Raw genomic sequence first — 15918 nt, 5'->3', positions numbered from 1 at the left:
CCTGGGACTCCGAACCTCAAAACCCAAGTATTAATCAGTGCCCTGGTGCAGGTCTCGGTGGTTGTATTGGCCAGCGGGACCACCCTGGGCTTCCTTGTGGAGCGGTCAGTCACGGTGAGGAGATATCTCTCTCCACAGCAGACAGGCACCGGTTCTACAATGTCATTATGGATGTGGCTGAACCGATATAGTGCTGGCTTGAAAGTCTTGGGTGGGGGTGTGTCCCATTACTTGTTTCTGTATTTTGGATGTCTGACGGAGCAGGCAGGTCTTGGCCCACTGAGTGACCTGTTTTCAGAGGCTGTACCAGATGAACCTATATGCCACCATTTTAACATAAGTCCTAATGGCTGGGTGAGCCAGGTTGTGCACCGCGTTGAAGACCTGCCACCTCCATGCTGATGGGGCGAGTTTGCCAGTGGAGAAATCATAGAGGAGTGTCTGGTTGCCAGGACTGATGGTGACATTCTCCAGCCTGAGGCCAGAAACTGCTGTTCTATATGCCAGGTTCTCAGGGTCCGCCTGCTGTGCCTTAGCTAGGGCAGAATAGTCTATTCCCTGGGACGGCCTGGACAGACTCAATTGCAAGACGGGACAATGCGTTGGCCACACATTGGTCTTACCCGCAATGTGTTGGATGTCCGTGGTGAATTCCGACACATAGGAGAGGTGTCACTGTTGCCTGGCTGACTACGGGTCAGACATTTTGTGGAAGGCAAAAGTTGATGGTTTATGGTCTGTGAAGACCTTGAATTGCCTGCTTTCCAGAAAATACCAAGTGCCTGACTGCCAGGTACCATGCCGATATTTCCTGGTCAAAAGTGCTGTATTTGAGTTCAGGTGGCCAGAGGTGCCTGCTAACGAAGGCCAGGGGCTGCCATTGCCCTTCGATGAATTGTTCCAGTATGCCCCCTTCTGCTGTGCTGGAGGCATCTACTGTGAGGGCAGTTGGCCCCTCTGGCCTGAGGAAAAGGGGGCGCATGATGCGAGCCGCTGCTGGTATGAATCGGTGATAAAAGTTAATTATATTGGTGATTTTATGTAACCCCTTCATTGAGTGAGGCTTGACAAAACATCAAATGGCCTCTAACTTTTCAGCCCAGGGGCTGTCAGAATGCTGCACTGGCCCCAATTTTTTTTAAACTCCCCCTTGGTGAGGATGAGCTTCTCTGATGTGGGGGTGGGGGGAGGGAGGCAGCGCGCCCTTGGTGAAAATGTGGTGCCTTACCCCGTGCTTCAATTCAGTGGAGGGAAACTGTGCCACCACGATCGAAGGGAACTCCACTAGGATCTGTGTGAAAGCGTCAGATAGTATAACGGAGTTGAGGTGGTGGGTAGGGAGGGACAATGCAGGTGCCGAACATTCATATGGCAGTGCTGTTCGCTGCCCTCAGTGCAGAGCCCGGTTTGCCGTTCTGGGTGTCGTAGGAGAGGTCGGGGGAAGAGGACACTTATTTTGGCGCCATTGGCCACAAGGAAGCGCCTTCCTGACAGAGAGTCCCACACATGGAGGAGGCAATCATGTTGGCTAACTGCCACAGCCAACAACAACGGTTAGCCATGGCATTTCCCTGAAACACGCAGGGTGGACAGCATCAGCGGGCCCCCACACCCCATCACTGATTATAATAGCAATGCTGTTGGGTTGGTTGGGTGGGGGGGGGGGGGGTCCACTTGCCTCTCTGTTTGCTGTGGCGGCGCCGTTTTATTTCTTCACTTTCCAGAGCACAACTGCCCGGGCTGTAACATTCTTGGGGTCACTGAAGTCCTCACTGACAAGCAAGAGTCAGATATCTTTGGGCAACTGCTTCAGGAAAATCTGCTCGAAGAGCAGGCAAGGCCTGTGTCCTTCAACAAGGGTGAACATTTAGCTCATGAGGCAGATGGGGCCCTGTCCCTCAAACTGTCCATATGTAGCAATCGGGCAGCGCGCTCATGCCATGAGAGCCCGAAGGTGCAGGCTAATAATTCCTTGAGGGCATTGTATTTTCCTTGCTCTGGAGGCTGCAGTGGGAAATCGACGACCTGTGCTTCTGTGTCCTGGTCAAGTGAGCACACCACATAATAGTGTGACGTCAGCGTTGATCTGTCGAAGATGGAACTGGGCCTTGGCTGTTCGAACCACGTGTGTGGCTGCGACACCTGGAAAGTTGGTAGCTTCAATGAAACCACATAAAGAGCTGTTTGTCCCATCATCATGGGGTCCAACTGCTGGTTGGGTCTGTTGAGGTCACCAATATAGCGTGCATGCTACTGCGTAGTGTGCAAAGAATACACACACAAAGAGTCGATGACTGATTTATTGCACTGCCAGCTCTGCTTTTATTCACTCCTCACTGCCGACATCAGGAGTGATGTCACAGCAGTGCCGATCTCCGACTGGGCAGCATTCACGGCAATGCTCGCTGTTTGCTACCATACGGGTGGTCACCTGGAACGAAGGTCATTGGCCTCCGCGAGGTCTGCGTGGTCGCCATGTTCATTGGCCATTATGTGTACCGGATCACGTTCCAATTAATGGGCCACTACAGTAGTGCCATCGTGTACAATTGATACAGCATGAGAAAGGTGGTAGCACTATCACATACAATTTATAAATACCTTGGGAAAAAGCATGTTTTGCACTGAGACTGGAGAACACTGTATCATTGAGTTGTACTTGTGCAATGAGATGAAAATAAACAACTTGAAATGAGCAAGTAATAATAAATATGTCAATACTACTCTTGCAGGATGGTTGGAAGAACATTGCATGGTTAATTAACACAAGTGATTTTCTATTTGGAACATAATGCTATTCTGTTTATAACGTCATTGTTTCAATTAAACTGGATGATTTGTGTCCAGTAATTACTGATAATGCAGCTGATTTTAAACTTTGGTTGTAAATTTATGTAATGCAAGTCGAGCAGCATTTGTTCAGACAGTACAGATAAATTGCTGCCAGAGTATCTTGGCTGAGTAATTGCATGACATTTAGCAGAGGGTATAGAGAATAGCCACCATGCATGGCTTTGCATTTGCTGCCCATCAGTCAAGCATGGTTGTCCTGAGTGGTTTACAGCATATTTCCAATTGTTAGAATCACATTCAATGAGGTAAGTGAAGGACATTCCATAAAGATGCTGACTGGTTAGAGGTCAAATCAGTTGAAAAGCAGACATCTTCAGTACTACAGCTAGAATTTCATCCAATGCCATAGTCTTTGTTTTATTCAGGGATTCTTGATATGGAATAAGAAATTATTGACATGGAATAAGAAATCTGCTGTCTGTGCTCAAAGATTGTGGTGGAACACACTTTTGCTGCTTTGGTCATCATCTTAAAATTGATAAAGTAACACAGATTTCTATTTTAAGCAGAAATCTGTTCTGACCATAAGAGTTCTACACAAATTTTAAAAAATTGCAGCACTACTGCTGGTATCGACCTGGAAGAGTGGAGAGCACAGACACAGTGCTGCTCCGAAGGGATCAACCACCCAGTCCTAATGCTGGCAGCTCCGTTCAGGCATTAAATGGCCTGTTTAAAGAACCAACAGTGTTTTGAAACTAAAATCCAGCAGTCATCAGTCTTTGCCCAAGATAGCGATGTCTGTGCTCGATAGGGGCCACGAGAGGTTGCAGAGTCTGCAAACCGGTAGACCAGTGCAGGGCACCAGAAACAGGGAGAACATCCACCGTTGAGAAGAAGAAACAGTGAAGACAACCCTACAGGATGGTGACCATGGTGGCAGACAGAGAGGGGCTCAGTGGCTGAGGGACTTGTAGTCGGGGACCCACATGGCTGCAGACTCCTGGAGATTGGCTCATGGGAATTAGAATTTATTGTCATGAACAAGTCATGAAATTCGGTGCTTTAAGCAGCATCATAGAGCAAACATTCATATTATAACTATCTTACAACATTATAAAAAAAATAAATAGTGCATGAAAAGTAAGGCAGTGTCTTTGGTTCATTTCATTATTCAGGAATCAGATAGCAGCAGGGAAGATGCTGTCTTTGTGCCATTGAATGCTCATCTTTGGGCTCCTGTACCTTTTTACTGATGGTAGCAGAGTTAAGCGGGCATGGCCTGGGTGGTGAGGGTCTTTAAGGATAGAAGTCTCTTTTTCTAAGACATGCCTCACGTAGGTGTCCTCAATGAAGTGAAGTGTGGTCTCTGTGATATTGCAGGCCAAGTTAACAATGCTCTGGAGTCCTGAGAGTTGGTGCCTCCATATCAGGCACATAGGAGCCTCCATATATGCAACCAGCCAGAATACTCTCCAAGGTACACCAGTAGAAGTTTACAAGAGTCTTTGGTGACATATCGAATCTCCTCAGACACCTCACAAAGTATTTGCTGCTGGCGGGCTTTCTTCATGATTGCATCGACAAGGAGGCTCCAGAACAGATCCACAGAGATGTTGACATCCAGGAATTTGAAGTTCGTGACCCTCTCCACTACTGAGCCCTCAATAAGGACTGGGTTGTGTTCCCATGATTTGCTTCTGAAGTCCACAATCATCTCCATGGTTTTAATAATGTTGAGCACAGGGTTGTCGTTACACCATTCAACGAGCTAATCTATCTTCCTCCTGTATGCTTCCTCATTGCTGTTTGTGATTCTGCCAACTGTGGTGTCTTCAACAAACTTGGAGATGGCATTGGTATAATGCCTGGCCATACAGTCATGGGTGTATTAATGAGTGACAGAGAATATAGATATGTTTTTGGGAGATAAATTGGGAAAGGTTAGAGTAGGTTACATACAAACACTTTAAAACAGATCTTATTTGAAATACTGGAGCTTTGCTAATGCTAGACATATTGGTTCACAACTTTTGCAAGAGCTTTGGAGAGTGCCCAAGAAACTTCACTAATGGATTGTTGTTTACAAAAAGGCAACACAAGAAAGATCGTGTCGGAGCCGCAGATTGTCTGGAGCTGTTCTAAGAGGGTCATGCAGTTTTACAAGCAGAGAGAGTCAAACATGCTTTCTCTGTGTGTGTGTGTGAGAGAGACACACAGAGAGATCACTTCTACAGCCAGCATCAGCTGGGACTAGAACAGGACAAGCTGGCATGCTTGTGGAAAACCCCATTTGGAAGACTGGTTGTGAGTTCTTGGTTCAGCATGGTCAAAGCCCTTGTGATTCATGCAAGAGGAGAGGTCTGGGTGTCTAGTGTTTCACTTGGAATAAGAGAAACAAGAAGGACCTCTGTGGTGACCTGAAAGAAGGAGGTTATCATCTGGAGGACCCTGAGGAGGCAAGTTTCTTTGGCAAGACACTGAAATAGATGATGGAAGTAAATGTACAACAAATCTTTCTAAACCAACAAGAACCTTCCTGAATGGTAACCATTTACCTTTCAAGCACCAAAGCTTGGTGAACTTTATAAATGTTAAATTCTGTGTACAGTATAAGAATTGCCTGCAACCAGTGAACTTGGAGGAATGAAAAGTGAGATTAACTTACACACTCGTTACATTCATATGCGCTTAGAATTAGAAGGGGGTTAAGTTAGGTTAAGTAAGTCAATAGTGATAAGTTAAAGTGTGATTTATTTTCATGTTTAAAGATAATTAAAAGCAACTTTTGACTAAGTAACCATTTGTCTTGGTGAATATCTATTGTTGCTGGGAATTGGGGTCCTCTGGGCTCATAACAAGTGGGCTAAGCACACATCCTTGGGATGCACCTGTGTTAATCAGTGAGGAGAAAACATTTCAATTTCCTACTGACTATGGTCTTCCAATGAGAAAGTCGAAGATCCAGTTGCAGAGTGGGGTTCAGAGGCTTAGAGTTTGTAGCTTTTTATCCAGCACTAATGGAATAATGGGACTGAAGCCAGAGCTGTAGTCTATGAAAAGCAGCTATATGTATAAACTGTTGTTTTTGTTATGATCCAGAGCCGAATGGAGAGCCAGCGATATTGCATCTGCTGTGAAGCAATTGCGATGATAGGTGAATTGCCTCAGGTCCAGATCTTTTCTTGGCTACATGTTAATTCTGGCCATGGCCAGCCTCTCAAAGCATATAATCACAGTAAAAGTTGGTGCCACTGGGCACTGGGCAGTAGTCTTCTTAGTATTGGGATAACTAGTGCCTTTTTGAAGGAGTTGGGAACCTCTGACTGTAGCAATGAGAGGTTGAAAATGTCCATGAACACTCCAGTTAATTTGTTGGCACAGATTTTCTGAATGCTGTCAGGCCCTGACGCCCTTGGAGGGTTCACCCTCTTGAATGATGTTCTGGCGTTGCCCTCGAAGACAGATATCACAGGATCCTCAGCCTTTGCAAACTTCTAGTAGGCACCGTTTGGTTCTTCTCAAAGTGGTTGTAGAGGTGTTGAACTCATCGGGTAGTGAAGCATCACAGCCATCTATAAGTGCCATCTCTTTGTAAGCTGTATCGGCCTGCACTCTGTCATAGCTGGTGTGTATCTGTCTCTGTTGCTAGCTTCCTTCAGAATTGCCAATTTACCTCAGAAATGGCCTTCTGTAGGTCATGCCTGGACTTCTTGTAAATATCCTGTTCTCTGGCCTTCAACGTCCTTGTTTTCGCCCTCAGCAGGTTTGAAATTCTCTGATTCATCCAGAGCTGCTGGTTGGGGAACACCCGGTTTTGCACATGGGCATCACTACTCCACACAGGTCTTGAAGTTGATGACACCTTTTGCATATTTGTACAAGTCTGTGGATGAGTTATTAAATAAGCTCCAGTCCACCAATTCAAAACAGTCCTGCAGACACTCTTCCTCCTCCCTTGACCATACTTTCGCCATCTTCACCACTGGTGCTGTGGTCCTCATTCTCCACGTACGCCGGGGGTAGCAGTACAGCCACATGATCATACTTGCCAAAGTGCAGTCATAGTATGGCTCGGTATGCGTTCTTCATGATGGGGTAGCAGTGGTTGAATGTGTTGGTTCCTCTGGTCTCACATGTGATGTGTTGGTGGTAGTTTGTCAGACCTTACTTCAGGTTGGCCTAATTGAAGTTCCCCACGATGATCAGGAAGGCATCAGCATGTGCTGTCTTATGGCTGTTAATCACAGTGCTCAGCCGACCTGGGTCAAACCAGTATGACTGCAAATATTAATGTGCAGAACAGGCTGATGCAATACAACTTCCTGCACCAGCTGCACCTGACAGCACAAAAATCGATCAGATCTATACCAGAATTATCAGACCAATGCTTCAGATATGGTAGAGACCGGATCCTTTGTGCATGCAACCTGGACATGTACCAAGGTGAGGCCTTTCTGGGTGGAACTGAGTCAAACTTTGGAAAAATTATAGGTAAAGAATTCCCACAGGACCCACAGCTATTTCTGTTGGAAAAAATAATGAACATCAGACTTATGATGAACCTATCCAAATTTAAAATCCAATTCATAATGATTGCATTGGCATTACCTGGAAGTCCGACTCTTGCTTGAGTATTACACGCTTGAACGTAGAAATGCAAAGCTGTGTTCCCCAGGAGAAAATAACTTACAACTTAAGAAAAAAGTACAATATTTTTGTGAAAATTTGGCAACCATACATAAATTCCATAGGAGCAAAATTATAGTGAGAACTGTTGTGCCTTGCCACCCTATCCTCCCCATCATGCCCCTCAGGGAAAGGGGGGTGGGTCCATCTCATCCCAACCAGGAAAAGTCAAGAGAAGAAAACAACCTGAGCACTGCCTGCTGTGACATGACAACCCCATAAACCCTAATGTATATCTTACATCTTTGTTGTGAATGTCCTGGGTGTTGCATGTAATTGTGATTGGTTGAGTATTAAGTGTTAAATGTGGAGGGTTTAGTGGGAGAAGGAAGGGGAAGAAAAATGATTGAACTCCACAGGAAATTTTGTAGAAAATTGACAATTGTAAATTGCAATTGATATTGATTTTTTTTGACAATGTTTGAGTTTAAGTTTGGAAAATCATAAGTAAAATATATTTTTTTTAAATCACAGTGCTCAGTCCCTCCAATGTCATCCTGACGTTAGCCTGGGGCAGAACGTACACTGCAACCAGGATCATGGTGGTGAACTCCCTCGGAAGGTAGAATGGGCGACACTTGATTACTAGATGTTCCAGGTTGGGGAAGCAGGACTGGGACGTGACCATCACCTCTGAGTACCACGATGAATTGATGATGACACAATGCTGCCTCCCCTAGTTTTTCTAGATGCTGGTGTATGGTTATCACGATGGAGGGTGCAGCGCTTGGGCTGCAGCACCATGTCCAGAATGTCCATGTTTAGCCATTTTCTTTGTAAAGCACACCATGCAGCACTCCCTGATGACTCTCTGATGTTGAAGTTTGACTTATAGTTCATTACATTTGTTCTCCGTGGACTGTATGTTGGTCAGGAGGTAGGGAGCAACTGCCTCAGCTCTCGGCGTCGCAGCTTGACCTGTAGCCCCCCCCCCCTCCCCCACTGCATCCAAGTGGTCAGGTGTGGGTCTGCTGATAGTAGTTCCCGTGGTGTTCAAATGGTCCGTGAGCTGTCTCTTTAAATTACCCGCAATGTTTAAATATGCTGAGCGTCTGCTGCTTGTGACTCCAGCAAAGTTTAAATGGCCTGATCGCTGGCCATTTAAAACTCCTGTGGAGTTGGTGGTGTTGTACTTGCCTGAGCGCCAGCTGTTTTAACGGTCCCGTGGCCTGATGGAGACTGCTGATTCTGCCAATTCGAAGGTCCACCACGATCTTTGGACATCCATATTAACAGATATGTTTGTTTTTATGTTTCTGGTTTTGTTTTTGAGTTTTAGAGGTTCTGAACAGGAATATTTTAATATTCCCATCAGAGCTGCTTGCAAAGAGGTGCCGCTGTAAGGTGCCATCTTATTCAAAAACCAGGTGTTGGAGCCAGGATTTGAGAGGGTGCTGAATGCAAGAAGGGCTCCCAAAGGGCCTTGGGCTCTGAAGGCTTCCTGATCATGTCAAAGGTTTGGATCTGGACCTTGGGTTGCCAATGGATCAAACAGGAGTCTTTGCATCCCCAGAGTCTGCAGGAGCACTGGATATGAAATCACAGGCACTCAGTAACTTGAAGGGATTCTCTTTTGCTTCTCTTTCTCTCATTCTGTAAGGGCCACTGGACAACACTAATGGTGACTCTGCCTAACGATTTTGTGTGATATTACATTTTCTGTACTATTACATGGCAATAAAGGAATCTTGAACATAATTGAAGATGTGAGCAATGCAAAAATAGGGTTTTGGTCATTCTAAAAAGCCATGTTTTTTGAAGAAGGAAGATATCTCAGATGATCTAGCATGCAAGACCTTTTCCTTAGAGCTGATGAGGCAGAGGTATTGACATCAGCTATCTCAACTCCCTTCACTCATTTTAATCTCACCTCCTTGGACGCCTTGCCCTTCACTCTCTCCACACTAATCGCAACCTCCCTATCAAACCTGCAGACAACAGTGGTGCTGTTGTGGTCTGACACTGACCATTTATCTGGCTGAAGTCGGATGACAATTATCCTCTTATCCCTTCTACAAGACTCCACCAAAACTAATCAAACCAGCATCTCATGCACTATCTCTGAACTCATCATATTGGCCATTTCCCTGAGCACCTCATAGTTTTCCCAACCCCACACTGCCCAGTTCCACTTCCTGCCCATGATCCACAACACCAGTAGTCCCATTGTTTCCATGTGCTTCTGCCCCAGAGTCAAGGAAAGGTATCCACTATCTTGACTCTGTATTGATTCCCCTGGTCGAGTCCCTCCCCACTTACATCCACAATACCTTATATGCTCTCCATCACTTCAACAATTTCCAATTCCATGAACACAGCCACCTCGTTTTCACCATGGACATCCAATCTCTATGCACCTCCATTCCCCACACCGAAGACCTCAAAGCCTTTTTTTTTGCGTTGACATGGACCCAGCTATTCCACCCTCCATCACCAACCTCTCCAGCAAGCAGAACCTGTCCTCGCCCTCAATTACTTCACCTTTGACATCCCACTTCCTCCAAATCCGAGGTAGTCATGGGTACCCTTATGGGTCCCAGCAATGCCTGCCGTTTTGTTGGCTATATAGAGCAATCCATGCTACAACCCTACACAGGCAAGGCTTCTCAACTCTTCCTCAGTTTCATTGATGCTTCCTCATACACTCATGATGAGCTCATTGACTTTATCCACTTTGTTACTAACTTCCACCCTGACCTCAGATTCACTTGGTCCATCTCTAGCAACACTGTTCCCTTTTTTTGATCTCTCTCTCCATCTCGGGAGACAAACTCTTGATCGATGTATTCTACAAACCCACAAACTCCCACTGCTACCTCGACTGCACCTCTTCACGTGCTGTCCCCTGTAAGGATTCCATTCCTTTCTTGCAATTTCTATGTCACATCTACATCCAGGATGAGGTCTTCCATGCCACCTCATCCAAGATGACCTCCTCCTTCAAAAAACATGGCTTACCCTCTACTATCATGTACTCAGCCTTCACCTGTATATCCTCCATTATACACATAGCTGCCATTGGCCCTCCACACAAAAAGGACAGGACTTCCCTTGCCGGAACTAACCACTACTCTAGTGTCCGTATCCAACATATCATCCTCTGCCATTTCCTCCACCTACTATGTGATTCAAACATATTTTCTACTCTCTGCTTTCTGCAAGGACTGCTCCCTCTGTGACTCCACTCCTCCCTTCCCACCAATCTCCCCCTTGGCACAAACTTATGATCACAGGAAGTGCTACTCTTGCACCAACACCTCTCTAACCACCATTTGGGACCCCAAACAGTCCTTCTAAGTGAATCAACACTTCCCTTGTGATGCAAGGGTTATCTACTGCATCCACTGCTCCATTATGGTCTCCACTGCATTGGAGAGACTGGTGCACACAGGGAGATCGCTTTGTTGAGCGAAATGTTGGTTATATAACTTTACCTCTTATGGATGCTGCGAGACCAACATTTCTGTGTTTTGCTCTTTGTAATAGCAACAGATGTTGAAGTGCATGCTGAGAGTAAATTCAAAATATATTCTTAAAAGTAAATAGAATGAACTTGCTGGTAATTTTTGTCTCAGATATAATCATCTTTTGGGGTAGAATTTAATATTTTCACTATGGTTTTAGTTTAATATAGTAGAAGCACATTACACAATGATGAGTCACTTATTACAGATACACTAATGCACAGACACAATATTTTGTGGTGGAGCCTATTGTGTTAAAGAAACATTTTGTTGCAGCATTGTATATAGGGATTTATAATTTGTCAAAAATAAGAAATTTTGTATCTCCTTAAAGAATCAGATTAAAGAATTGTTGATAAGCAGTGAAGTTGAATCTAGAACTGTAGATAAGGGCAACAGTTAACAAAATAAAGCTGAAATTCAGTTAGAAAAATTACTATGGAGATACAAGAATCTACAGATAGCTGCTATCCACATGGACATGGCTGTCCTCTGCCTCATCCATTGCCAGGGTGTGAGGCCAAACACAAACTTAACGAAGTATCCCGGCATACCATCTGCAATCCAATGGTATTAACACTGAAGTTTCCAATTTCAGATAACACCCACCCATTCGATTCCAGTGTTTCCAAATATCCTTCACCTGTTCCCATTCTCCCAATGCATTCCAGTATCCAGTACTCATTTTTTTCCCACCACCCCTTCCCTCCCCTGCCCTTGTGGTCTCCACCTTTGCTCCTCTACTTATCTCACTTCTCCCATCTATTACAGTATTCTATTACCTCTTTGTCTGAAAAAAGGTCCCAATCTAAAATATTCACTGTCCATTTCTGTCAATTATGTTACCTGACCCAGAGTTCCTCCATTTTCTCATTGTTGCTGCATAAAAATTGCTTTTTGTTTTGAAGTTTTAATCTAAGGATAGAAATATGGGGGTGGGGGAAGAGTAGGAACAGGCTCTTTGGCCCTTCAAGCTTGCTTTGCCATTCATTTTTTTTTCTTCGCTGATCTTGATACACTTTTGATGTTCAGTAATATCTATCGTATTTGTTCGTTCGGCCACTACGGCCTTCTGTAATAGAGAATTTCATAAGTTCATCAATATCTAAATGAAAACATTTTAGTCGTGAATGATGTGCTCTAATTCCTGATCTATATTTAGACTCATTAACCATCATAAAAATCCACTCCCCGCCCCAAACATCCAGCCTGGTAAATCCTGTCAGAATTTCGTGCATTTCAATCAGATCCTTTTGTTTTTCTGAACTCAGGAGAATGCTTGTTGATTCAATCTTTCCTCATTTGGCAGTCCTGCTATCTCTCAAGTCAATCTGGTGAAAAATTGTTTTTCCTTTAAAAAGATATCTTTCATTGAGGAAAAAGCCAAAACTGCATACTATGATCCAGGTGTGGTTTCTGTGACACAAAGCTATTTATAATTGTATTGTGACTTTCTTGCTCCTGTACTTCTTGCAGCAAAAGCCAGTGTAATGTTTTCTGCTTTAATTGCTTGCTGCACTTCCATGGCTCTGGAGCTTCATAGAAGCTTGAAGGGATGAGGGGAGCAAGCACCGGAAGATGGATTTTTGTAACACTGTTTCATGGTCAGAATTCAGGCTCTTTATGCCAGATTCACGTAATTACTTGTACGTAAATTTATATGATCAATAATCCAGGTCTCAGGGCTGTTGGTTATGTAAGGAACTTGGATAATATTTGGATATGGGCAATAAAATGTATGCCACACAAAGCCAAATAAATTATTTTCCAGCAAGTTAATGTAAAACCTCCTGCTCTTGATATTCAGGTGATCAGAAACTGAATTGGATTAGCCAAACAAATATTCTCTCCAGGATCGGATCATTATAAGATCAAATATTCAGTACTCTGCAGTGACAAACTCGTGACTCTGAAGCATCTGCATCAACTCCAAAATAAGACTAAACAGTGATAGATTATTTGCCATGTGGGTGGGTGAGTACAGTTCCAGCAACACTAAAGAAGTTTGAGACCATTTAGACAAAGAAAACCACCATGTCAAAGTTTTATTTCTCTTTCAGTAGTCTATTGTGCACCTTCAAATTGATACCTAAACTGAAGCAATTTGCTAAGGCTTCTTCAATAGCAATCCCCTAATCTCTACCACTGAAAATAAAGGAACATAAGAACATCAGACCGCTAGTAAGTTTCTCTGAGTCGCACACTAAGCTGGCTGGGCAATACTTTGTCCTGGATCAAAATTCTGTAATCTCCTTTGTTCTTCACCCACGTGGTTGTCAGCTCTGTAGTTTGGCAGTTTCAAGATTTAATTTGTAATAACTCAAGTCATGTTCATGATTTTTTTAAAAATCTATGGTGGGTTCAAAGCACAACAAATTTATTAAGTGATTAACATACAGTACAGAAATGAATAGACCTTTTGCACTTTTTTGTATCGCATTCTCACACAAATTTTGTTTTGCTTATTGCGACCTCCCCTCCTTTTTCCCCTCTCTAACATATAATAAGTATTCTGTCTCTAATTACTTGTTCTGGATCACAAACTTTCTTTGGAAATATACTGCTGTCTGCTTCTAGCATAACATCACATCTAATTTAGTGTCATGACCATCACCATCTGCAAATTTTAAATGACTGGTTCAGGACATTCAGTTATCACTTAACCACCCATCAAACTTTGCATCCTGACTCAATGGCACATTAATACATGGTATTTGCTGTATTAATCTTTACAGCATTGATAAAGCAAATGACATTATAACACTAGAGTACATCATAACTTTACTATAGGCCTTTACATTTAAAATACTTCACGGTTTGTTTAATCTGCTCTTGCAATCAAAAGGATGGGTAATAAACATTGGATTAGCTCATGTAGCCTGCAAATGAATCGAAAGTCTTCACATGTTATCATGTGTGTTCATGCTAAATCTTACAGCAAGAACCAGCAATAAATTTTCCTGTAAGGGAGCAAGGAAACCTGAATAGCAAGTATCTCATTTCCCATGTTATACTGAGTAAGTGAGGTTATCCTTTTAGATTCTTCAAAAAATTATGCTGTCTTTTACTATGTAATTTAGATCAACAATAAAAAAAATGAGGCTCAAATTGTATATAATGATAAGTTATTGTCACAAACATAAGTACAATGTTGCATATGCACCAAAATTCATACTTGCGGGGGGGGGGGGTGGGGAAGGAGAAATAGCCTTAATAATGTGCACTAAATTACCCCAGTCCAGAAAGAAAATAAATACAAGACATAATAAAAATTTATAGTTACAGTTGGAGCTAGAAAGAAGTAGCTTTTCAATAGTACAGACAGGTTTTTTTGTGGTGCCTAGTAGTTTCATGTTGGGAAAGTAAGGAAGGGGTCAAGAGCCATTGGGGGAAAATTCTGTTCTTGAACCTAGAGGTGCTGTTTTTCAGGCCTCTGTAACTTCCACTTAAAGAAGCACTGAGAGGTGGTTGTGATGGTGAGGGGATCCCGTATGATGTTGGTTGGCTGTCTTTATGAAGCAGATGTCTTCAATCAATGGAAGATCAGAGCCTGTGATGGACTGGCTGTGCTACTTTCTGTAGCCTTTTGCATTCCTGGACTCTGAAATTACCAAACTAGACTGTGATGTAACCAGTCAGTATACTTTCCACAGTGCACCTTGAATAGAGTATTCAGTGGCATGCCAAATCTCCTCAGACTTCTTCAAAAGTAGAAGTGTTGATGTGCATTCTTCACAGTTCCCTCATGTACTCACTCCAGGGTAGGCCTTCCCATGTGTGGACTCCCAGGAACTTGAAGGTACTGACCCTCTCCACATCTATCCCATCCACACATACAGGAGCTGGACCCTCAGTCTCCCACGCTAAAATCCACAATAAGCTCCATGGTGTTATTAATGTTGAGAACAAGATTGTTTTGGCATCATCAAACCAGATTCTCTATCTCCATTCTTTAATCAGAAGTTGAGGACCCAGTTGCAGAGGGACAAATGGAGGACCAGATCCCTTAATTTGATTATATCAAACTAAACACAATTAAGGAATTTGCAAACTAAATAGAAGCAGGAGTAGGCTTTTCATCTCCTCATGGCTGCTCTGCTATTTCATAACAGCATGCTCTTTGCCACATAGTCTAATGTCCAAGAAATGTTATGAGCCAGAACTAGTGCTAAATAAATTGTGTATTTACTTAATCAATTTAAAAATAGTTAATGAAGCAAGGGAAACTAATTAGATCAACTACAATTTAATTTTTTGCAAGTGTTAATTTTGGCTTTGATTATCCTCAAGATTCATAATATGAGGACTGTAGTTATAAAATCATTGGAAATATTTCCTATGCAATCTTGACAAAACACCTCCATAAATCAATAAATTAAACAACTTCTCAGCAGGTTTGGTGGTAAAAGGAAATGGTCATGTAAAGGTCATTTGATCTAAATTATTAAACCTAACTCCCCACCCCCTTCCACAGCAGCGCCTGACCTGCTGTCGTGTTTTCTTTCTATTTCAGATTTCTGCTGTCCTCGTATTTTGTATTTTATTTGCTGACTGGATAAGTCTGAAATTCTAGTATGTGTAAGTAAAGAATATTCAGCAACTAAAGAAGTTAATTCTCCAATCCTGAGTGGTCACCATCATCAAGACTACAGATGTGGTATAAAAGAGCCCTTGTGGCAGTGTGAGCAGTGGAAGAAACGCAGCCATCATGTTGAGGGTCGTTAACAACAGTTTTTATTCAGATTCAGCATGCCCCTTTAAGGGCACCATGAGCTCAGTCACCTGGTGCATTGTGACATCATAATCTCTGCCCAGGGTGCGCGCTGGAAGGGATGCTGGAGTCAGAGAGAAACCTCTGATGACACCATTTCCCCATGGCTGCCCCGCCACGTGGCGATACAGCAGGGCCGGTTCACTATGAGGATGTGCGCCACCACACCCTTTTTATTAAAGCTAAAATAATGCCCTTGGT

The 15918-nt window shown here is 43.4% G+C and overlaps 1 protein-coding gene across 17 annotated transcripts in view; it reads left to right on the top strand.

Moving 5' to 3' along the window:
* Window positions 1–15918, top strand: part of LOC138751529 (alpha-1,6-mannosylglycoprotein 6-beta-N-acetylglucosaminyltransferase A-like) — a 128705-nt gene that overhangs the window by 6392 nt on the left and 106395 nt on the right. For 4 of the 17 annotated variants that reach the window (XM_069913899.1, XM_069913895.1, XM_069913892.1 and 1 more), the window contains one exon: window positions 15460–15524. The exons of 9 other annotated variants lie outside the window; for them this stretch is intronic. The gene's annotated coding sequence lies outside the window, so the exon portion shown is untranslated. Of the gene's footprint in view, window positions 1–7956; window positions 8045–15459; window positions 15525–15918 lie in introns of all 17 variants that reach the window. 4 more of the 17 variants (XM_069913896.1, XM_069913893.1, XM_069913908.1 and 1 more) reach the window with 2 other exon arrangements.

This window comes from Narcine bancroftii, chromosome 1, assembly GCF_036971445.1.
Source record: "Narcine bancroftii isolate sNarBan1 chromosome 1, sNarBan1.hap1, whole genome shotgun sequence".
Classification (NCBI taxonomy): domain Eukaryota; kingdom Metazoa; phylum Chordata; class Chondrichthyes; order Torpediniformes; family Narcinidae; genus Narcine; species Narcine bancroftii.
Note: the sequence above shows the minus strand (reverse complement) of the source record. Positions and strands in the feature narration are given on the sequence as shown.